The sequence below is a fragment of the Callithrix jacchus genome, chromosome 4 (assembly GCF_049354715.1).
Source record: "Callithrix jacchus isolate 240 chromosome 4, calJac240_pri, whole genome shotgun sequence".
NCBI classification, from domain to species: domain Eukaryota; kingdom Metazoa; phylum Chordata; class Mammalia; order Primates; family Cebidae; genus Callithrix; species Callithrix jacchus.
The window spans coordinates 137,416,388-137,439,044 of NC_133505.1; the positions used below are offsets into that span (position 1 = coordinate 137,416,388).

A 22,657-nucleotide genomic window follows, 5' to 3' on the forward strand; every position below is an offset into this window, starting at 1 on the left:
CTCTGAGACATAGAAAACCAACTACCCCACATTTTTATGTTGACACATTCTCTCCTTCAAACCGTTGATGCTCTGAGTAGCCAAAGAAGCATGATACCATTCATTTTTAAATGGCTTTTATTTGTTGTACTGATTGAAAACACCCATATTCCAGTTCAAGCTAGTAAATACAAGAAGAGGAATTTAAGATGAAAACAGAAGAAGAGAGAGCTGGAGGAAGAAAAAACAACAAGCAAGCAAGCAAAGAAAAGGTACTATTTGTCCATAGGTTTCTTACTGAACCCAGAAAGTTATTCAACAAGAAGCTGAGAGTCGCACATCTGAATATTACATACCTCCCTATTGTTTGATTCTCAGAGATACTTCAGGATAAGGTTGAGGAAAACAGGTCTGTCATTTATCCTTAAAATAAGGCAGAAATGTGGAAACATTTCACAGGTAATAAAGTATCTGAAAGGAAATACGAACATGAAAATTCAGACTCAATCCTTTTGATGTGATTAGTACAATGCATTTGAGTAGAGACATTTATTACATTTATATGTTTCTCTATGGATTCTTTAAAAATTCAAAAAAGAATTATGAGGAATGTGTTTGGAATAAGAATATATGCTATGAAATTCTCCATTTCATGAACGGAGCAACTGAAGCGGTGAACTAATGAGTATTAGACTTGAGGTTATAAATTACAAGTGATCAATCCACTCAAACACTCCATTTCCAGAGCTGAAAGTAAATACTTAGCTTTTTTTTAATGCCTCTGAGAAGGAATTTTGTCAACAATGTGATAACACAGAAATGTATGATCCTGCGCTTGTGATTCTCTGATGAGTATGATGATGTACTGGGAAAGAGGAAAGGTGAGATTTAGAAACATGAAAGCCCAAAAATATAAAATAATATTCAGTTGATCTAAGATAACTTGATTCTCCACAGTATTTGAAGACCTCTTAGTAGAAAATAAAGTTTTCAACTTTGGAAGAGAGACACTTTCAACTACAATAATTTTTTAAGTTTAAAAAACTAAAATTATCTTTTGCATTTAATTAACTGCATTTTTGGTTGGAGCAACAGAACCTAAATCTGGCTATCTTAAGCAAAAGGCAGGGTTTTTCTCTTTCGTGTGTGTGTGTATGTGTGTATATATATATTTTTTTAATTGCACTTTAGGTTCTGAGGTACATGTGTAGAACATGCAGGATTTTTGCATAGGGACATACATGGCAATGTGGTTTGCTGCCTCCATCCCCATCACCACCTATATCTGGCATTTCTCCCCATGTTATCCCTCCCTGACTCCAAACCCCCCACTGTCCCTCCACTAGTCTCCCCACCCAAAAGGCCCCAGTGTGTGATGCTCCCCTCCCTGTGTCTATGTGTTTTCATTGTTCAACACCCGCCTGAGTGAGAACATGCAGTGTTTGGTTTTCTGTTCTTGTGTCAAGGTAGTTTAATACAAAGATTGAGAGCTCGTGGAATTGAAGCAAGCCTGGAGATAACAGCCTTATTTGGAAAACAAGAAGTAACCAAGGATTCCTGCTAGGCTACAGGTTACCTATAGCCTAGCAGGTTACAGAGCAGAATCAGGTTACAGAGCAGCATCAGCCTAAGCCACAGACCACCATCACCACTACTGAGATGAATGAATCTATTCCATCTCCGGATTCCTGAGTCATCTTTCAATGTAGCAGTTCTAGAGAGAGTCCCTACCTGCCCAACTAAGTCACATGCAATTCCCCAGCTGTGACACACAGGGACACAGACCCTCCTCCTCCTCAGTGCATTCCAGGGTCCTTTTGCTTCAGTCTGCACAATTTGCAGTTTGCAGGAGCTCTCTGTTTGTGGAACTACCTAAAACTTACAAACTGAGGTAGCTGAGCCCAGTGTACTGACTGAGGCCAAGGTCTCATTCTCAAGCAATTTAACCAAGCATGCAAGGATGAGAAGTTAAAAAAAAATTGCAAGCAGATTTTTAGGAATAATTATCCTTTGGTCCTCAGTCCTGTGTAATCTGGCTAGTTTGGTCCCGGTGACCCTAATATCAATATCCCTATTGAAAATCTATTTGAGTCAGAACATTCATATTAGCATGCTGATACTACTGACAATGACGGAAATAATGCTCATTCTATCTCTGTGAAGAGATATTGTCTTTTGTGAAGCTACTCGGCCTCTGCCACCCTTGAATCCTCTTGTTAACGCTGAAATCAGGTAGCTCCTTTCAACTGTGGTTTCTCCTACCAGAATCCCCAGTCTTCCAAAAATGGCCCATCCCAGAAATGGCATTTCCTTTATCAATGTAAGTCCAAAGATCTCGGTAAAGGGAGTGGATTTGAGACTGTTTGGGGGTTATACTTAGTATATAGTCAGACAAGATGTTCACAGATCACTCGGTATTTTTCATTGCTTGAAGTTTTGAATACATTCCTTCTTATCATCACTGGGCCCACAATTTTGTGGTCCGGAGTTGAAACCAGTTTGGGTTTAACCAGCCAAATTGTTGAAACCATATAGAGCTGCTCAGTCTTGCTCTCGATGCAAAATATCTGCTAAATGATTCATATCAAAAAATTGTGCAGACATATGATTACACTCCCCTAACGGCCACACAAGGTCATTCCTGCACATACTCCAAAGATTTTTTTTTTCTCCGAAGAATTAGTCAAGCTCTGTTATTCTTATTGTTATAAGCCTTCTTACCCAAAGAGTGTCTTCGTAATATGTCTCCGGGCCATGTTGGAATTTTTTAGTTAGACCTTTAGGCAAAGTAAACTGTAAGACAGGTAGGGAACGTGGAGAACAGTTTTCATCTTTCAAGATACTATCTCAGGCAAGAGAACAATAGAATCTTCAAGAAAGAGAAATGTCTTATCAGACCAAAGAGGGGAGATTTTTGCGGGGGGGAAACAGAAACTCCATAAGAGGTGCGGAATGGGTTGCTCAGGTATCGGAGTCCTTTTAGGGCCAGGGACCGCCTCTTTTCTGACAAATGTCTACAATTCTATGTAAGTGGCATACTTAGTGGGAAAGTTACTTGATGTGGAATTCAGCACCCTTCAGCATCAAAATCTGAGTGTGGGTTTTGATTATTGTAGCCTGACAGCTGCAAGATAATGAATTCTTTCATCATGGTAATAGAACATCCCTGTGTTTTAGTCCATGGCTTACACTGAGAATTTAGAGATTTGAGCTTATCATTCTCTGCTTTAAGCCATTCAGCATTATCAGAAGAAGCACCTATTGATTTTTCACATCTTTCATACTGTTTTTTGCGGTGGTCACAACATGGCCCACTGGAACTGTCAGTGAATCTTCGATTACAGACTTACTGTCCACAGGCAATCATTTACTTCGCTATCTTATCACTGCAAGCCATGAACCGGTGGATTACCAACACAGAAACTAATAGGATGTTCAGTTTCTTCTACTCTATCTCATATTGAGAACCAGTCTCTAACTCCTCGCATTTCCTTGTAAGTCTGTTACCTAACATACTATTCCCTGATACAAATTTCTGAATATGTCATTAAGAGACTGTGTTGTTTCAAATCCTGACTCGGCTATTTATTAGCTACATGAACCTGAGAAATCTCTCTGCATTTCAGCTTCTTTCATCTGGAAATCAGGATAATGACAATAGTGCCTACCTCGATGGTTATGCGGATGAGGGAGTTAATACATGTCAAACACTTGGAATAGTGCTCGGCATATTGAATGGGCTCAGTAATTGTAAGCTTCTTGCTATAAAAACAATGGTAATTATGATTACTATCATTCTTATCAGCCAAAGTTCTTTTGTTTCATCTTTTATTTTAGATTAGGAGTTCTATGTGCAGATGCGGGTTTGTTACCAGGGTATATTGGGGTACAAATCATCCCATCACCCAGGTACTAAGCATAGTACCCAATAGTTGGTTTTTCCACCCTTCCCCCACTCCCTCCTTCCTGACTTGAGAGGCCTCCAGTTTCTACTGTTGCCATATTCAGATCCATGAGTACCCAAAATATAGCTCCCCCTTATAAGTGAGAACATGTGATATTTGGTTTTTTTGCTCCTGTTTGAATTCACTTAAAAGCCTCCAGCTGCATTCATGTTGCTGCAAAAGACATGACATCATTCTTTTTTATGGCTGTGAAGTATTCCACAGTGTATATATACCACATTTTCTTACACCAGTCCACTGTTGATGGGCACCTAGGTTGGTTCTATGTCTTTTCTATCGTGAATAGTGCTGCAATGTACATGTGATTGCATGTGTCTTTTTGGTAGAATGATTTCTTTTGGACATATAACCAGTAATGGGATTTCCAGGCTGAATGGTAGTTGCTTTACGTTCTTTGAGAAATCTGCAAACTACTTTCCACAGTGGACTATCAAAGTCCTTTTGCATAAGAGAAAGAAACTAAATCTGTACATTTTAAGGGGAAAAAAAGAGAGATTATTCAACTATCTGGTGTTGCAGAGTGAACAGGAAGCAGCAGGATCAGGTTTGGGAACCACGATGGGGCAGGAGAGGTCCTGAAGGCTGGGCCCTCGCAGTCAAAGTGCAGAATGGCCCACAGGATGTCTGGTCCGCACACGACCACCACTACTGCTGTGAAGGAGGGGCCCTAACCAACTTCAGGTCTTTCTGTCAAGACCGAAGTTCCAACAAAAACGCGTCTGTCTAAACCTATTTCCCGTGCTCCTGGACACTATCACCAAGGCTACAGAACAGGAGATTCCTCTAACAGTACTTGAAATGGTGTTAGGAAAAGAGAGTTGATATTGAAAAGACAAAAGATGACAAGTGCATTAGGTGACACATAGGATCACAAAATGTAAAATGACCAGTAATCCTGAATGTAACACATGTGACCAACATGAAGTTTCCTCTAACTTGAGATAAGTTCAAATGCCAAGAAAAAGAGAGTTTTGACTTTACAGAATTTTTGAAGTGTAAATTCACACATTCCTCCCCAAGAAACATTCCCCAAAGAGACGAGCATTGTACCAACCTGCCTGGCTCTATCTGAAACTTCTCCTCTTCAGACTTGCACCGTTTTCCAGATCGGGAATCCGTACTTGACCTCTCACCAGCTCCAGGAGAGGAGGAGCCCTGTGAAACAGAGGTTAGGGGTAGCAAGCTTCAGGGAGGTGGTGAACTTAGCTCAGCTGTGAAGGATGAGTCATTTGTATAAGGAGGAAAAGAGGAGGCCAATCCAGACACTGAGATGGGGACAAGCAGCCAGGCTGGCAGTACGTGCCTGTCTGTCTGTCTGGAAGTTTCATTACAAGAATAACAGGTAGAAAGTTTGACTGGAAGGCCAGTATGTCACCTTGATTCTCAAGCTAAGATGTAAGCACTTAGTATATGATAGTCACAATCTTGAAAATTTACAAGCACTATCTCAAGTAATTCTCACAATAACATGGTTTAAGTACTACAGTTTCTAAATGTATATAAACATTCTAATGTACAGTTGAAGACACTGAGGCTTAGAAAGATTACATAACTTACCCACGTCCACACTGCCAGCTGTAAGTGATGGAGCCTGATAGATTTTCAAATAATACACTCATAGCTATTCATTAATTGTACTGTCTTATTTAGAGAGTAAAACACATATTGACAGATTGAAAATTTGTGGAAAATGTACACAGGCAAAAAAAACCCACCATATGCATTTTTATTTAGAGTGTTTGAATGACTAAGAAAGCTCTTGTGGGTTTACAGAATAATCCCGGTCTTTATGGAGGGGGACTCACTTAGTGGGGCTTCTCACCTGTGGCACAAGCATTTTTCCTTCTTTGGAGGTTTACTGTCAACACACACAGAGCAAATGACAATTCAGAAGTAAACCAAAAATGGTTGTTACATTTTAACGTACCTTTAAAAAATAACTTTCGTTATCACCTTCTTACCAGCACTGATTGCTTCATCACAAACCGCGGCATCTAAATCTCTCCCCACCCCTTTGCAATCACTCTGCTTTTTCACAAAAGGATCATTCTCAGAGAAAGCGTCATCTCCTGCATTTGCACGTGAGCTTGATTGCATTCTCCTTGAGGACAGATATTTCTCATTAGACCTTAACTATCAAGCAGTCATGCATCACTTAACAATGGGGATATGGGCAAAAGGACTCATACCTGTAATTCCAGCACTTTGGGAGGCCAAGGCAGGTGGATCTCTTGAGCTCAGGAGTTAGAGACCAGCCTGGGCAATGGGGCGAAACCCCATCTCTACAAAAAAACAAAAAACTTAGCCAGGCATGGTGCTGCACATCTGTAGTCCCAGCTACACAGGTGACTGAGGTGGGGGGATCACTTGAGCCTAGGAGGTCAAGGCTGCAGTGAACCGAGACGGCACCACTGCACTCCAGCCTGGACAACAGAGTAAGATGCTGCCTCAAAAATAAAAACCAAAACCGAAACAATAGGGATACATTCTGAGAAATGTGTTGTTAGGTGATTTCATCACTGTACAAGCATCATAGAGTGCACTTTAAAAAACATGGATGGTCCAGCCATCTACACACTTAGGCTATACGAGGCTACACACTTAGCCTATTGCTCTTAAGCTATACACCAGTGTAGCATGTTACTGCCCTGAAGAATGCAGGCAATCGAAACACAATGGAAACTATGTATGTATCAGAATGTATGTAAATATAGAAAAGATACAGTGAACATACATTATAAAAGATTAAAAATGGTATACCTGTCTAGGGCGCTTAGCTTATTACGAATGAAGCTTGCAGGACTGAAAGTTGCTCTGGGTGAGTCAGTGAGTGAGTGGTGGTGAATGTGAAGGCTGAGGACATTACTGAGTACTTCTGTTGACTTTATACTGTACACTTAGCTTACATTAACTTTGTTTTCAAACAGGTATTTCTTCAATACTAAATAATCTTAGCATACTATAACTTTGTTACCTTATAAACTTTTAAATTTTTTTAACTTTTGGCTCTTTTGTCATAACAGCTTAAAACACAAACACATTGTACACCTTTTAATACACCTGTATGAAAATAATTTTTCTTTAAATCCTTATTCTTTTTTGTTTGTTGGTCTGTTTGGTTTAGAGACAAGGTCTAACTGCAGCCTCAAACTCCTGAGCTCAGCCTCCCAAAGTGCTGGGATTACAGGTATAAGCCACCACACCTGGCCTTTATATTCTTATGCTATAAGATTTTTCTATTTTTTAAGTTTCATTTTTACACGTTTTAAATATTTTCTCTTAAGAACTAACACACAAACACACACTTTCACCTAGGCCTACACAGGGTCAGGGTCATCAATATCATTGTCTTCCCCTTCTATATCTCCTCCCACGGGAAGCTCTTCAGTAACATGCACGGAGCTATCATCTCCTGTGATAACAATACCTTCTTCTGTAATATCTCCGAAGGGCCTGCCTGAGGCAGTTTTACAGTTAACTTTTTAATACAGAAGTAGAAAAAGCACACTTTAAAATAATGATAAAAAAATAGTATAATAGGCCGGGCGCAGTGGCTCAAGCCTGTAATCCCAGCCCTTTGGGAGGCCGAGGCGGGCGGATCACGAGGTCAGGAGACCGAGACCATTCTGGTCAACCTGGTGAAACCCTGTGTCTACTAAAAATACAAAAAATTATCTGGGCACGGTGGCGCATGCCTGTGGTCCCAGCTACTCGGGAGGCTGTGGCAAGAGAATTGCCTGAATCCAGGAGGCGGAGGTTGCGGTGAGCCGGGATTGCGCCATTGCACTCCAGCCTGGGTAACAAGAGCGAAACTCCGTCTCAAAAAAAAAAAAAAGATAATAAATGTGTAAACCAGTAGCGTAGCTATTTATTATCATGATGAAGTATTATGCACTGAACATAATTGCATGTGCCATACGTTTGAATGACGGGCAGCACAGTAGGTTTGTTGACATCAGCACCGTTACAAACACATGAGTAATCCATTGCACTCCAACGTTATGAAGACTGTGACGACACCAGGGGATGGGAATTTTTCAGCTCCATTATAATCTGTGGGACCACAGTCATAGAGCTGTCTGTCATTGACTAAAATGTCTTCATGCAGTGCATGATTGTCCAAGACTGGCTAATCATTTTTAAAGGTTGCATACATTTTATGGGAATAATCTCTAAAACTGAGTATTTAGGATGAAAATCGTCAAACTTCTTTAGTGTTCTCAGTTCACTAGTCTTTTTTAAAGAAGATGGATCAAAGAAGACCTCAAGGGTCAGCAATCTCAACTTTGACTGAGTAATGGCTCCAGAACAGCAAGCTGTCGTGTCACAGGAGAGCCTTAGAAAGCAATCACATTAACCTAGCCCCCAGAGGCAGTTTGTCTGACTTCCCGTCACAGAGCCTTAGAAAGTTAACATGCTTAGAGTGAAGTTTCAGAGCTTCCGAGGATGGGTCTCATGTAGCACTCAGTGTTGGTGCTCTCCACACAAATGGGGCTGGGCCACACAAGATAAGACACGGAAGGCGGGAAACATAATCAAAGAGGCACGGCATCAGGCCTAACAGCATTAGCAAGTAAACCAGCTGATGTTACCTGAATTACTATAAGAAGTACAGCTGCTCCTTGACTTACAATGTGTTACATCCCAGTAAACCCATGATAGGTTGAAAGTATCTTATGTCTAACTGTGTTTTCAATTTAGGATATTTTCAGCTTATAAAATAATTCATCCGGAGGTAATCCCATCATAAATCAAGGAATGTACAGAATGAATGTTACTTTTGCACCATTGTAAGGCAGAAAAAATTCACATGTCAAACCACCATAAGTTGGGAACTGTCTGTGCTGGTTTTGGAGGTAGCCCTGAAAATTCGGTGTACTCATCTCTCCTTCCAAAGAAACCGCTGTGGGTTGCATAGTTGTCTGACAGCCGCAGGCTGTTGCCCCTTTGCAGCCACTGCTGCTATAGCATCCAGGCCATTCTTTCCCCAAGATGGTTCCAGCCAATGACTCAGCATAGTTAGGATACTAGCGTCGATCCATTCCTGGGGAATGAAGGATTCTTCTGAAGACCAGCCTTTGCTTCAGGACTGTATTAGTTCGTTCTCATACTGTTGTAAAGAATTTCCCAAGACTGGATAATTTATAAAGAAAAGAAATGTAATTGACTTGCAGTACAGCATGGCTGAGGAGGCCTGAGGAAACTTACAATTATGGCAGAAAGGGAAGTAAACATGGCCTTCTTCACATGGGGACAGGAGAGAGAAGTGCCAAGTGAAAGGGGGAAAAGCCCCTTACCAAGCCATCAGATCTTGTGAGAACTCACTCACTATCCTGAGACTAGCATAGGGGAGATCCACCCCCCCCCATGATCTCATCACCTCTCCCAAGGTCCTGCCTCCAACATGTGGGGATTACAATTTGGATTACAATTCAAGATGACATTTTGGGTGGGGACACAGCCAAACCATAACAGAGACTCCCCATTGCTTGGCCAAAACTTTCTTAGAATTGTGCTGCCAACTCTCCCTCCCTAATCTTTTTTCCCTCTCTCTTTTCATGAGTATCAGACCAACAATTTGGTCTGAAGCCAAACTAACTCAGAAATATAAAGTAAGCCATACACATAATTTTAAATTTTCAAAGTAGCCACGTTGTAAAAGTAAAAAGAAATAAGCAAAATAAATTTTAGGCATAACCATTTATACTTGCCAATGGTATATTTTATTTTCAAATATTATTTCAACCTACAGCCAATATTTTAGAAGTCATTTAGGAGATATTTTACATTCTCATACATGTGGGGGTGGGGGTTGTTTTTGTTTTTTGATACTAAGTTTTGTAAATCCAGAGCCTTTTTTGTACATTTCAACTCAACCTGGTCATATTGCAAATGTTCAATGCCACAGTCCCATGTGGCTACTGGCTACCCACCCTGTGAGACAGTGCAGTTCCCCAGGTTCTTGCTGCTCCATTCCTTTTCATCTTTCACAGGTACTCTCCTCCAGAAACCTTTCACGTGTCTAACTCTGTCTTAGCATCTGCTTCTTGGAGGACATAAACTGGCACAGTTTGCCTCATTTACTTCTGCTCCAAATACTGTTAAACAGGTACAGATTACATTTTTTTTTTAAATTTTTTATTGGATTATAGGTTTTGGGGTACATGAGCAGAGCATGCAAGACAGTTGCGTAGGTACACACATGGCAGTGTGCTTTCTTTTCTTCTCCCCTTCACCCACATTTGGCATTTCTCCCCAGGCTATCCCTCCCCACCTCCCCCTCCCACTGGCCCTCCCCTTTTCCCCCCAATAGACCCCAGTGTTTAGTACTCCCCTTTCTGTGTCCATGTGTTCTCATTTTTCATCACCCACCTATGAGTGAGAATATGCGGTGTTTCATTTTCTGTTCTTGTGTCAGTTTGCTGAGGATGATGTTCTCCAGATTCATCCATGTCCCTACAAACAACACAAACTCATCATTTCTGATTGCTGCATAATATTCCATGGTGTATATGTGCCACATTTTTCCAATCCAGTCTATTATCAATGGACGTTTGGGTTGATTCCAGGTCTTTGCTATTGTAAACAGTGCTGCAATGAACATTCGTGTACATGTGTCCTTATAGTAGAACGATTTATAGTCTTTACAGGAAAAAAACAAACAAGCCCATTCAAAAGTGGGCAAAGGATATGAACAGATACTTTACGAAAGAAGACATATATGAGGCCAACAATCATATGAAAAAATGCTCATCGTCACTGATCATCAGAGAGATGCAAATCAAAACCACATTGAGATATCATCTCACGCCAGTTAGAATGGCGATCATTAAAAAATCTGGAGACAACAGATGCTGGAGAGGATGTGGAGAAATAGGAACACTTTTACACTGTTGGTGGGAGTGTAAATTAGTTCAACTATTGTGGAAGACGGTGTGGCGATTCCTCAAGGCCTTAGAAATAGAAATTCCATTTGACCCAGATTACATTTTTTAAAAAACTGTCATTATATCACTTTCCTGCTCAAAATACTTCGGTGGCCACCATGCATTTAGGCAAAAATCTTTTCACTTGATAACCAGTGGCTTCCACAGTATTGCAACCTCCACGTAGTCAGTTTTACTTCAAGCATTCCCACACACACCTCCCTCAAGGCAGGTAGGTCTCCTCACTGTTTTTACCACCTGCAATTGCTCATGCTCTTCCCATTTCCATTTCTCTATTTGAGGTTAATTTTTTAAGCATCAGTGTTGGTATTTCCTATCTGTACATTTAATATTTTAAAATTATACTGGATATCACTGGCATATTCATATAAGAATCTATGCATATAATTTTCAGAAGATAAATTAATGTACTATACCTAAGTTCAATATTTACTTAACCACTGTCAATTTACAGTAGTAAATCAGAATTTGCTTTTTGTGGTTTTAATTACCTGTGATCTGAAAATCTTAAGATATTTGAGACAGAGAGAGAGATCACATTCACATAAATTTTATTTTAATCTATTGTTATAACTGTTCTGTTTTATTGTTAGGTATTACTGTTAATCTCTTACTGTGCATAATTTATAAATTAAACTTTGTCATAGATATGTATGTAGGTATGGGAAGAAAATATAGTATATGTAGGGCTTGTTACTATCCACAGTTTCAGACATCTACTTGGGGGTCTTGGAACATATCCTCCACAGATAAGGGGGTGCTACTGTACTCAGGATGTACTCACTCAGTAGACAATAAACAATGGTGAACACAAAGAAGTAGAGGCTACAATTCCTGTTTTCAAGATGGGATGGTTAGTTTTATGTGTCAACTTGGGTAGTCTATGGTACCCAGCTGTTTCGTCGAACACTAGTCTAGATGTTGCAGTAAAGGTATGTTTCTGATGTCATTAACCTTTACAATTAGTTGACTTTTCATAAAGCAGATTATCCTTCGTAATGTGGATGAGCCTTATCCAATCAGTTGAAGGCCTGATGAACAAAGACTGAGGTTTCCAAAAGAGGAAGGAATTCTGCCTCAAGACCACAGCATAGAAATTCTGCCTGAGTTTCCAGTCTGTTGGCTTCCCCTGCAGATTTCAGACTCAAGATTGCAGCATAAACTCTTAACTGAATTTCCAGCTATCCAGCCTGCCTTACAGATTTTTGGACTTGCCAGTTGCCACAATTCTGTGAGCCAACGTTTTCAAATAAATCTCTCTCTATCTATGCATGCATATATCTATATTATCGGCTCTGCTTTTCTGCAGAACCCTAATTCACAAGAGTTTTTCTTTCAGTTGTAGAGATTAAGCAGGAAAACTTGGAAAGTTAAATAATGGCACAAGACAATGTGTTGGAAAAATAAATCATTAAATTGTAACTGTCAAATTTATACTCCAGGCCCCACATGCTCAGGTGTTGAGAAGAAAGATAGATCACGATAGTCTAATTATCCAAATGAAAGCCCAAGTACTCAAACATTTTGGTGTTTAAATGTGAAACTGTTTAAAACTATAAAACTAATTTCTTAACATCTCAAACCTACCTTCTTAAAAAGCACATCCCACATTTGGTCTGTTTCAGCTTTCAATCAAATATGCTTCTGCTGAGATAGAAGAGAAAGCGTAACTTAGTTAAACTTGGGCAAAACTAATCTTGCAAGTTGATCGAAAACCTGCTTCACAGAAACTCCCTTGAGAATACCTCAGAAAGAATTGAAAAGATCCCAGTCTAAATCAGGACAGAAAACTATGGTTTTCCAATGTTACACACACACACACACACACACACACACACACACAAAGGCTGCCATGTGCTTTATTAGAGAGGCAATTTTATTTTAACAAGGGATTTATTAAAAGCCTAACTTGTTTCATTTTCCCTGTTTCATCCTCCTTTTAACCATATCCATTCCCTTTTTTGCAAAACATTTTTAAATTTGGCAAACTCAGCTCTACCTCCCCTTTACATCGCAGCAGACAAAGTTGAGATTTGTGGTTGCTTAATCATAATTAATCAATGGGATGCATAACCCAGAAGAAAAATCAATAATAAAGAAAACGTTATATAAAAAGTCTAACGTCTGATAAAAGACTGTTATCCAAATATACAAAGAACTCTTAAAACTCAACAATAAGAAAGCAAACAACCTGATTTTTAAAATGGGAAAAAACCTGAACGAACATTTCACCAAAGAAGATAAAGGTGGCAAGTAAGCACAAGAAAAGATGATCAACGTCACGTCATTAGAGAATTGCAAATTAAAACAACAATGAGGTATCACTACACAGCTGTTGGAAAGGCCAAAATCCAAAACAGTGACAACACCAAATGCTGGCAAGGATGTGGTGTGGTGGGAACTCTCGTTCATTGCTGGTGAGAATGCAAACTGGTACAGCCACTTTGAAGACAGTTTGGCAGTTTTTTTCCAAAATGAAACACAGTCTTACCGTTTGATCCAGCAATTCTGCTCTCTGATATTTCCACAAATGAATTTAAAACATATGTCTAAACAAAAACCTGCACACGAATGCTTACAGCTGCTTTATACTTGCCAAAACTTGGAAGCAACCAAGATTTCCTTCAGTAAGTGAATGGATAAACTGGTACCTGCAGACAACAAAATATTCAGCACTAAAAAAAAAAAAAATGAGCTAACAAGCCGTGAAAAGACATGGAGGAAACCTAAATGCATGTTATTAAGTCAAAGAACCCAATCTGAAAAGGCTACATTTTATGTAACTCCAAGACATTCTACAAAAGGCAAATCTATGCAGACAATAACAATATTAGTAGTTGTTGGGATCTAGTGGAGAGGAAGGTATGAATAGGTGGAGCAGAGGGGATTTGGGGTGCAGTGAAACAACTGTGTAGGATTCTGTAATTGTGGATACATGTCATAATACATTCATCTAAACCCACAGAATGTGCAACACCAAGAGTGAGCCTTAATGTTAACGATGGACTCCCAGCAATAATGAGGTGTCAGCGTCAGTTCATTGACTGTGACAAATGTACCACTGTGCGGCAGGATGTCCATAGTGAGGGAGGGTGTCCATTTTGAGGGAGAGGGAGGAATATATCAGAACTCTCTCATTTTATGCTCAATCTTGCTAAACCTAAAACTAAACTGAAAAGTAAAGTTTATTACTTTTTAAAATCCTCATCTCTTATCTCTACTTTGATTGCAAATAATCTGTGAACGGACTATAGACCAAGGCTCTCAAATTTCACAAAGCCCTGCACAGCAACACCTTATCTTACCCTGCACTCCTTCAGAAAGCCCCACATTTTCCAATTCACTATCAGTTTTCACAACCTCTCCATGAGTATCTTCTCACTCTCTTCTTCCCCTCACCCCTAAGCAGCTCCTTTGCTCACAGAGGACAGGGAAGTAGAATTAATCTAATCATGAGATTTAATCAGTTTAAAGTAGTTATGAGTGGCTAAAATTTCTATGAAATGAAAAATCATGTTAATTGAAACCTCAAAGGTGTGCGGAGGTGAGTTTGTAATGCAGAGCACCCTCTGGGTCTTGGGTCTCCTCTAAGCTGTCACCATCAACCCTTCCCATTCATCATCTCACAGGCTCAGCAAAGTAACCAGGCATCCCACTTTTGAAAACAACATGAGTGAGTGGCCAGTCAAGTGATACTAGTCAAAATGTTCCATATCTGTGAATTCTATACTTTGTGATAGTCCCCAGTGATGAAGACAGTTAAGTGCTTGTAAGAGTCGAATCTAGATGGTGCTAGAACATTTTCCAGCTAACAAGCCAATGGAGCTGATGTGCTCACTGAATTAGACTGTACTAATCACCATTCCCCTGCTCACTCCCACAAAATGTCAGTCTGTCAGTTACCAGTATTAGCACTTCAAAGTTTGCATTGGGCAGCATTATCACATGGCTTTAATGCTCTATTAGCAGATTGGCCATATGTGCCAATTGCCTGTGACATCCCAGGTTACACCTCTTTTACCAGCAAATTATTAATAGCTTCCCCTTTCACTCTCAAGAGCATCTCCTTTGGGGCAATAAATAATAAGGTCACTGGGATGAATACTGAGTGTCAACTTGATCGGATTAAAGAATGTAAAGGATTGTTTTTGGGTGTGTCTATGATGGTGTTGTAAAGAAGATTAACATTTGAGTCAGTGGAATGGGAAAGGCCCACCCACCCTCAATCTTGGTGAGCACCATCTAATCAGCTGCCAGTGTGGCTAGAATAAAAGCAGGCAGAGGAATGTGGAAGGACGAAACTGGCTGAGTCTTCCAGCCTTCATCTTTCTTCCATGCTGGATGCTTCCTGCCCTCCAATATCAGGCTCCAAGTTCTTCAGCTTTTGGACTCCTGGACTTACACCAGTGGTTTGCTAGGGGCTCTCAGGCCTCCAGCCACAGACTGAAGGCTGCACTGTCAGCTTCCCTACTTTTGAGGTTTTGGGACTCAGACTGGCTTCCCTGCTCCTCCGCTTACAGATAGTCTATTATGGGACTTCACCTTCTGATTCTGTGAGTCAATACTCCTTAATAAACTCCCCTTTATATATAAATCTATCCTATTAGATCCATCCCCCTAGAGAACACTGACTAATACAGTCACCTACTCATGGGAGAAGCTGACCTGCTATTTTAATAGACTTTTCACTGAATGCCATAGAAAGAAGGCAGTACATCTACAGCTACTGTGTTAGTCAGGGTTCTCCCGAGAAATAAAAGCAATAGGATGTGTATACATAGAGAGAAAGAGATTTAACATCAGGTGTTCACAACAGTTCATGTGAGAAAAACTCGGGAGTTTAAATTAATCTCTTGTCGATATGCCCAATATTGCTGTTACCACAAAGAAACAACAACAATAACAAAACAAAAAATGCAAATAAAGACTATTTTAGAATAAGTAGATTATCCTGCCTGAGGGATATCACAGTTTCTCCATATTTTTGGCTAGCCAGGTTGTCACTTCCCTATTTTGTCTGGTTCTAAGCACATTTTAAGAGGTCTTGATAAAGCACAGAGCTTTTAGAAAAATATAGCCATAAATATCATGGTAGCATGGACCATCAAGATAGCATGAATATCTGGATGTCTCCAAATGCCAAAGTGTTAGGGCAGTATATTTTGGTGTGGTGTGAGGAAGAATTTCCCAATTACTGGAGTACAGTAGACCACTTCAGGAAGTTGTGAGCTCACTCTCCTCAGAAGAATCTAACAGATTTGGATAAGCTTTTTGAGTGGTATCATGATGTGTGGAAGGATAAACTACATGACTTCTAAGTTTCTTCTCAATTCTAAGCACTTCTGTTTAAATAGTCCATAATTAAAAGTTGTCATTATCTTCAAAAGAATTCCTCTTACGCAGTGAATTGACATCGCAAAACATACCTCCTCAGGTTCAATGAGATCCTGACATAGAAGATGTTGGCAGATGCCAAGACATCAAAGAAGGGCTGAAGTGACTCAGCAGGCAAACGAATGTGGTATATTTGCCAGTTTTGAGGCACCACCAAGAATACAATGTTGAGATTCTGATGTGTACCCCAAATACCAAAATAAATATATATGCTTATTCTGCTATTTAGCAGATCTATAGCAGGGGCAATGACAAAGACATAAGCTGAGAGATTTGAAGAAAGTTCCATGATCTGAATTTAAGATATTCAGAAATTAAACTTTTTTTAAATTCTGCTAAGGAAAATTTTTCTTACTGTGAATATGAGTGTAGAAAAAAACATTTAGAATTACAAGTTTCCAAATGCTCAAATATCTTTCTACTTGGTGTTAAAAAAGAACTTTAAACATTTGTCAGTCTTTGCTGTGTTACTTACCCAACCATTCCATCTCCTCTTTGCCATGTGTGTCTATCAAAACTCAGTTCTCTTCACACTTCATGTGGTACATCTTGGGAAAAGCAATCCACTATTGGCCTTAAGAATTTCTGCATTTGCTTGCTGAATACACCAAGAATACAAGGCCCTGACCACTCTCAACCCAAGCCATTTCTCTGAGCTGGATTTTCCACCTTGAGAAACAAGGGCAACATCTCTCCTAAGATAAAGACCAAGCTTGCTTCTGCTTATTACAAAAGTGGCAGATTGTCCAAGTTTGGAGTTCCTCTCCTGTAATGCAACTCACTGCATGTCCAGGCATCCATCTGGGCCCACCTGTGTGTGCCATCCCCTGTGTGCAACATCCCCTGTGTGCAACTCAGGGGCACAAAGCTCTGTCTACTGCTTTTGCCTTTGCAATAATTTTTTTTTTTGAGACAGAGTCTCACCTGTCATCCAGGCTGGACTGTAGTGGTGCGACCTCGGCTCACTGCAACCTCTACTCCTGGGTTTAAGCGATTCTCTGCCTCAGCCTCCTGAGTAACTGGGATCACAGGCGTGTGCCACCACACCCAGCTAAGTTTTGTATTTTTAGTAGAGACAGTGTTTCACCATCTTGGCCAGGCTGGTCTTGAACTCCTGACCTCGTGATCCATGTGCCTCAGCCTTCCAAAGTGCTGGGATTGCAGGCATGAGCCAGCGCACCCAACCATACTAAAATTTTTTAGCTCTGACCCAGAAGTCTCATGTCTTCTGCCAATATTCATCAAATAAGAAAAAGGCTAACTCCTAAGTTTGGAAGTAGGATAAACTCTCAGGACATTTACAGCTCTTAACCATACAGTTGGAGAAGTGACTAATAACTACACTTCCCCTTTCTACCCTAAAACTGATCCCAACATTGATTGGTTCAGCCGGGTGTTAAGCTACTGAACAGAGGAAAGTATTGAAAGGAGAAGGATCATAAAAGAAATGGGTTGGTGTCTAGAAGCAGTGGCCAAAATTGGGCACTGACATGGAAATTCCGAAAAGATTCAAGCAGTAAAGACACACTTTATAACTGTGTTTGAGACCAGGCCTGCCTACCTCTTTCAGAAAGAGAAAAAAAGCTGAAGTCTATATCTTATGCCTCCGAACATTTCTTTTGGTAATTTATTCTAATGAATATGTATTGAAAGGCCTGGGGCAAGACTAAAGAGAGAACATTTTCAGAAGACATCTATGGGTCAGACTGGTTGGGACTCTAGTTATTATTCTGTAAGTTATTTTATATTCTAAATAAAATTATCTTTCCCTTGTTCTACATTTATTCATGTGCTCACAAAGCTCATTTTCATGATCTCTTGGGCTTTATTCCAGCTACATCTTTATTCTGCATCTCCTTGTCTACTAAAGCTATATATTTGTGAACCTTCTCCAATAAGATAAAAAAAGGAACAGTTATATCCTCTGCCCAGTTGAAGACTTCCACTTATCTGAGAGTAACCCACATTTAGGTGAGCCTCCTATATTTATGCAATCACTCAGCATTCAACCAATATTTACTGAGCACTTTCCATCTGCCCGGCACTGTTGTAAAGAGCTGGAAATCAGCAGTTAACCAGACAGAAAGGAGCCCATGCTAGGGGGGGCCTGGAGACAGGAAGGAAGCATTAAATGCATGCTCTCAGACATGGCCAAAAGTGGAATAGGGTAATGGGACAGAGAGGACACAAACAAAGATTATTTTATGTTAGGTGAATATAGAAAGTGTTGCTGAGATCACACTTAGAAAGTGAAAGAAAATCAAGCACTTGGGCACCCAGGGGTAGAATGTTTCAGGCAGAGGAAATCACAAAGGCAAAGGAATGAGTGGCCCATTTGAAGGACAGAGAGCATCAGCTCCGCTAGACTGAGGAGGCCACTGAGGAGAAAGCACTGAGAGGTCCAGAAGATCTCCCCACAGTCATCTGGAGGTAAGATCTGAGGGAAACCAAGGCTGGGAGTCCTGTTAGCAAAATAAATAACTATCCAATCATGTATGTTCTTCTAGGTTGATCTTAAAATGGTTAGAGTACCAAGAAGCATACTCCCACAATCACTTTTCTGTTTCTCAGTAATGGATGTGCACCAACTTCACAACAATATGTAGGACACATTATGTCCCTGTGTTTTCTCAGCCATGTCATGTCATTTCCAACATAGTCACCTTATCAGAAGTAGAAATAACAAAGAAAGAACAGAGAATAATCCTGGGACATCAGACCATGGAATTACTGGATTAACTATTGTTATTACTGATTGAGCCTTGAACAATGCAAGAGTTAAGAGCACCAAACCCTCTGGTAATCAAAAATCCAGGTAAGGCCAAGCACAGTGGCTCATACCGGTAATCCCAGCACTTTGGGAGGTGGAGGCAGGTGGATCACTTGAGGTCAGGAGTTCAAGACCAGCCTGGCCAACATCGTGAAACCCTGTCTCTACTAAAAATACAAAAATTAGCCAGGTGTGGCACCATGTGCCTGTAATTCCAGCTACTCAGGAGGCTGATGTGAGAGGATCGCTTGAACCCAGGAGGCAGAAGTTGCAGTGAGATGGTGCTACAGTACTCCAGCCTGGGTGACAAAGCGAGACTCTGTCTCAAAAAATATATATATATTATGTGTAACTTTTGACTCCACAAAAGCATAACCACTAAGAGCCTACTGTTGACTGGAACCCTTTTTGACCATGTAACCAGTCAATTAACACATATTTTGTATGTTATATATATTATATACTGTATTTAAGCTAGAGAAAGAAAATGTTATTTAAAAACTCATAAGGAAGAGAAAATAAACTTACTATTTATAAACTGGAAGTGGATCATCATAAAAGTCTTTATCCTCACTGTTTTCACATTGAGTAGGCTGAGGAAGAGGAGAAGACAGGGGTGAGTATTGCTCTCTCAGAGGTGACAGAGGTGGAAGAGGTGGAGGATGGAAAAGGGAAGGCCAGAGAGGCAGGCACACTCAAGATAACTTTTGTGGAAAAAAATCCACGTATAAGTCGACCTGTGCAGTTCAAACCTGTGTGGTTCAAGGGCCAACTGTAATATCAAAAGCACCAGAAAACAAAGTTTATGCACCTGTGAGCCCTGGGGTGGGAAGAGGTGGGAGAAAGGAGGAAAAATATCCTCCAGGTAACCAGCATCAGATCCTGTGAGAGTATTAGGACCCTACCGAGAGAAAGGATGTCATTTAGAGAGCAACAGAAGAAGAGGGCAAACACGGTCCCCTCTTTGTCTTGGTTCCGTCTTTCCACTGGATGTGAAGAGACAAGAATGTCTAGTATTAGCTCCCGTTGGGAGTTTTTAATAAAGGCATTAAAGTTGACACTGGGTCTCATCCAACTAACTGAACAGGAGAAGAGCGATAGTTCTTTAACATTTTTATGTAGCGTTAAGCATTATCTCAACAAGCAAACAAATGTTAAGACCAGAAATAATTGGCCCACAATTCCAGCATTTTAATAAAATTTAATTCAATATAAATTTTAATTTTCTCTATCTTCATTTCTAATCTTTTTATATAAACTCACATATATAAAATTGTTGTAATAATTTTATAGGTAGAATTTCATGTTCTTATAAAGATTTTCTTTGCTTTTTTTTTTAGAGGAGGAGGAGGAGAGAGTTGGCTTCATTTCTGGTTATCCAAGTGGGCTGCACTGTCTGGGTAGAATACAACTCTGGCTTTTAAATTTTCACAACAAAATGACAACGCTGCCTTCTGTGCATCTGGTCTCCAAGCACATGTTTCTCTCTTTTCTCACGATTTCAATGAACACTTTTATTGTTTATTTAATGGATCATCAATTTCACCTCCCTACCTACAAATGGAGTTTCATCTTGTTTTCATGCTGAGTAGTGAAACAGTGACAAAGCTAATCAGAATAAACTACATCAAAAGAGAACTAAGCTACCACAGCTCAGTAACAGGCAAAATATAAATATATGCACTCTAGAATGCACAATTGTTTGGTCACCAAGAAATTCAAATGGGATGTTGAAGAATGTAGGCATATCCAAGAGCTGAGCTACTTTGCCAAGCCCTTGGAGAGCCCAGAGCAACCCTTCCTGGCCATCCTGGGAGGAGCTAAGATTCTGCCCTTTTCTCAGCAACATAGACTTTATGCAAGAAGAGTACTTGTCAGAGAAACCAACTGTAATTCAAAACCTCCCTTACATCCAATATGAGAGTCGAATAGCCAAGCAAACCACCTATTCATTTAGGTTTTCCAAGCTCTATCTTGGTATTGCTAGATCATCAGAAAGTGAAGTCTCAGAATCACACGATCTCAACTCTCCCATGTCGCGCTATATTTTGTATAAAGGGTTGACACCAGATTTCATGCAAGAAGCACCTTTTTGCCTTTTTCATTGTGAGTCAGATTTACCAATGAAAAAAAAGACTCACATTGTAAATGTGTTGTGAGGTTTTGTTCTAGAAAAACGTCACCCTCTGCAAAGCTTTTTCATAGGCTTCCTTTTTCTAAAAATTAAAGTATAAAATCAGGGTGATGTAACCCCAATGCACAGTGTGGTTTGGCTCAGCTGCTTAGAAAGTCAGCCACATTTAGCAAGCATTCCGCCTCAGATTATCTGTTAACATCTCTTCCTGCTCTTTATAAACAGTTTTCTTTTAACTTCATCATTAATTTTACAATAATTTTTATATCATATTAAATCCTCTTGGAGAAAGAGGTTATAATACATATAATATGCACTAAAGGTATATATATAAAGGGCACTTCAGGGGATCAGGACAATTCCATGGACTGAGAGGTCAAGCCTTTAGTGATTTCATTGCAGTGTTCAGATTGGAGAAAGGAGGACATTTCTGCAGAAATATTGGTTGAACAAATTTAGTAAAGAAATCTTCTCTGTAATACAAATATATGCCTAACCATAATGAAGGACTGCTTGGGGCAAAGAGGGGAGCATGAAGTTGCAAAGACAGGGTCAGTCCTAGAGTGCTTTAAATATCAAGTTCATTATTTAATTTCTAGCCTCGAAGTAATTTTTGAGCAAGGATGTGGCTGATGAAATTGTCTAGATAATTATGACCAAGATGCTTTCATCAGTAGATCTACATTTCTCTGGAGGATAGTTCACGTGCTGTATGGATGGTGCAAGTTTGTTTTTAGACATTAAAATTTAAGTCCCACCAGGATATCTTGGTGGAAATGCCCAGTAGATTGTGAGATAGGAGTCTGGAGCTTGTCAGAGAAATGGATTTTTGAAAATTATCCACATAGAAGAGCATCAGAGAATCAATAAGAGAAGATGAATGCTCTGGGCTCCTTCTCCTTCAACAAATATTTAAAATAACCCTAAAGGGCAGAGACATCCAGAAGGAGACAGATTCAGTTCTGAATTAGAGGGCATGGGGGGACAATAGAACATGTGAATGCCCTCAAAATTGATGCCTTCTCTCAGTCCAACAAAGACTAAATTTAGAATGGTCTTTCAGTGCTCCATGACCAGATTACAGAGTTAATGAGTAATCATTTCTTTGGAGGGTTTTTTTTTTTTTTTTTTTTTTTGGCATGCGGATAAAAAATAAGGATGCAGAGAAGCTAAATAAAGGAAGAAAATGTGTTATCCATAAACCGGGAAAACGAATTCTTTAGGGAGTAAAAAAAGAGCAATACTGCCAACTCATGAAGAGAAGGCAGTGCCTCAAGGTTGTTCAGTGATACCTTATATGGCAAATAGTATTCAGCGTCAAGAGGAAAAAGCTCACACCGTGGGAAGCCACAGCCCTCTGTTAAAATCACTAAGAGAATGAGAGAAAAGGAGAAAATAGAGGTAACACTGGCAGCTTTACAGCAAAGGTAGGACCTTTGGAATGTGGGACCCAGATACATGATAAATG

At 39.9% G+C, this 22,657-nt stretch overlaps 1 long non-coding RNA gene across 1 annotated transcript; it reads right to left on the reverse strand.

Moving 5' to 3' along the window:
• Positions 1-1,109: 1,109 nt before the first annotated feature.
• Positions 1,110-20,229, reverse strand: LOC128931821 (uncharacterized). The gene is made up of 5 exons (XR_008480826.2): positions 19,584-20,229; positions 12,479-12,538; positions 9,878-10,400; positions 6,134-6,226; positions 1,110-6,045 (listed from the first exon to the last, which is right to left on the reverse strand). It is a non-coding gene; the product is annotated as an uncharacterized LOC128931821 (long non-coding RNA).
• Between the last annotated feature and the right edge of the window lie 2,428 nt (positions 20,230-22,657).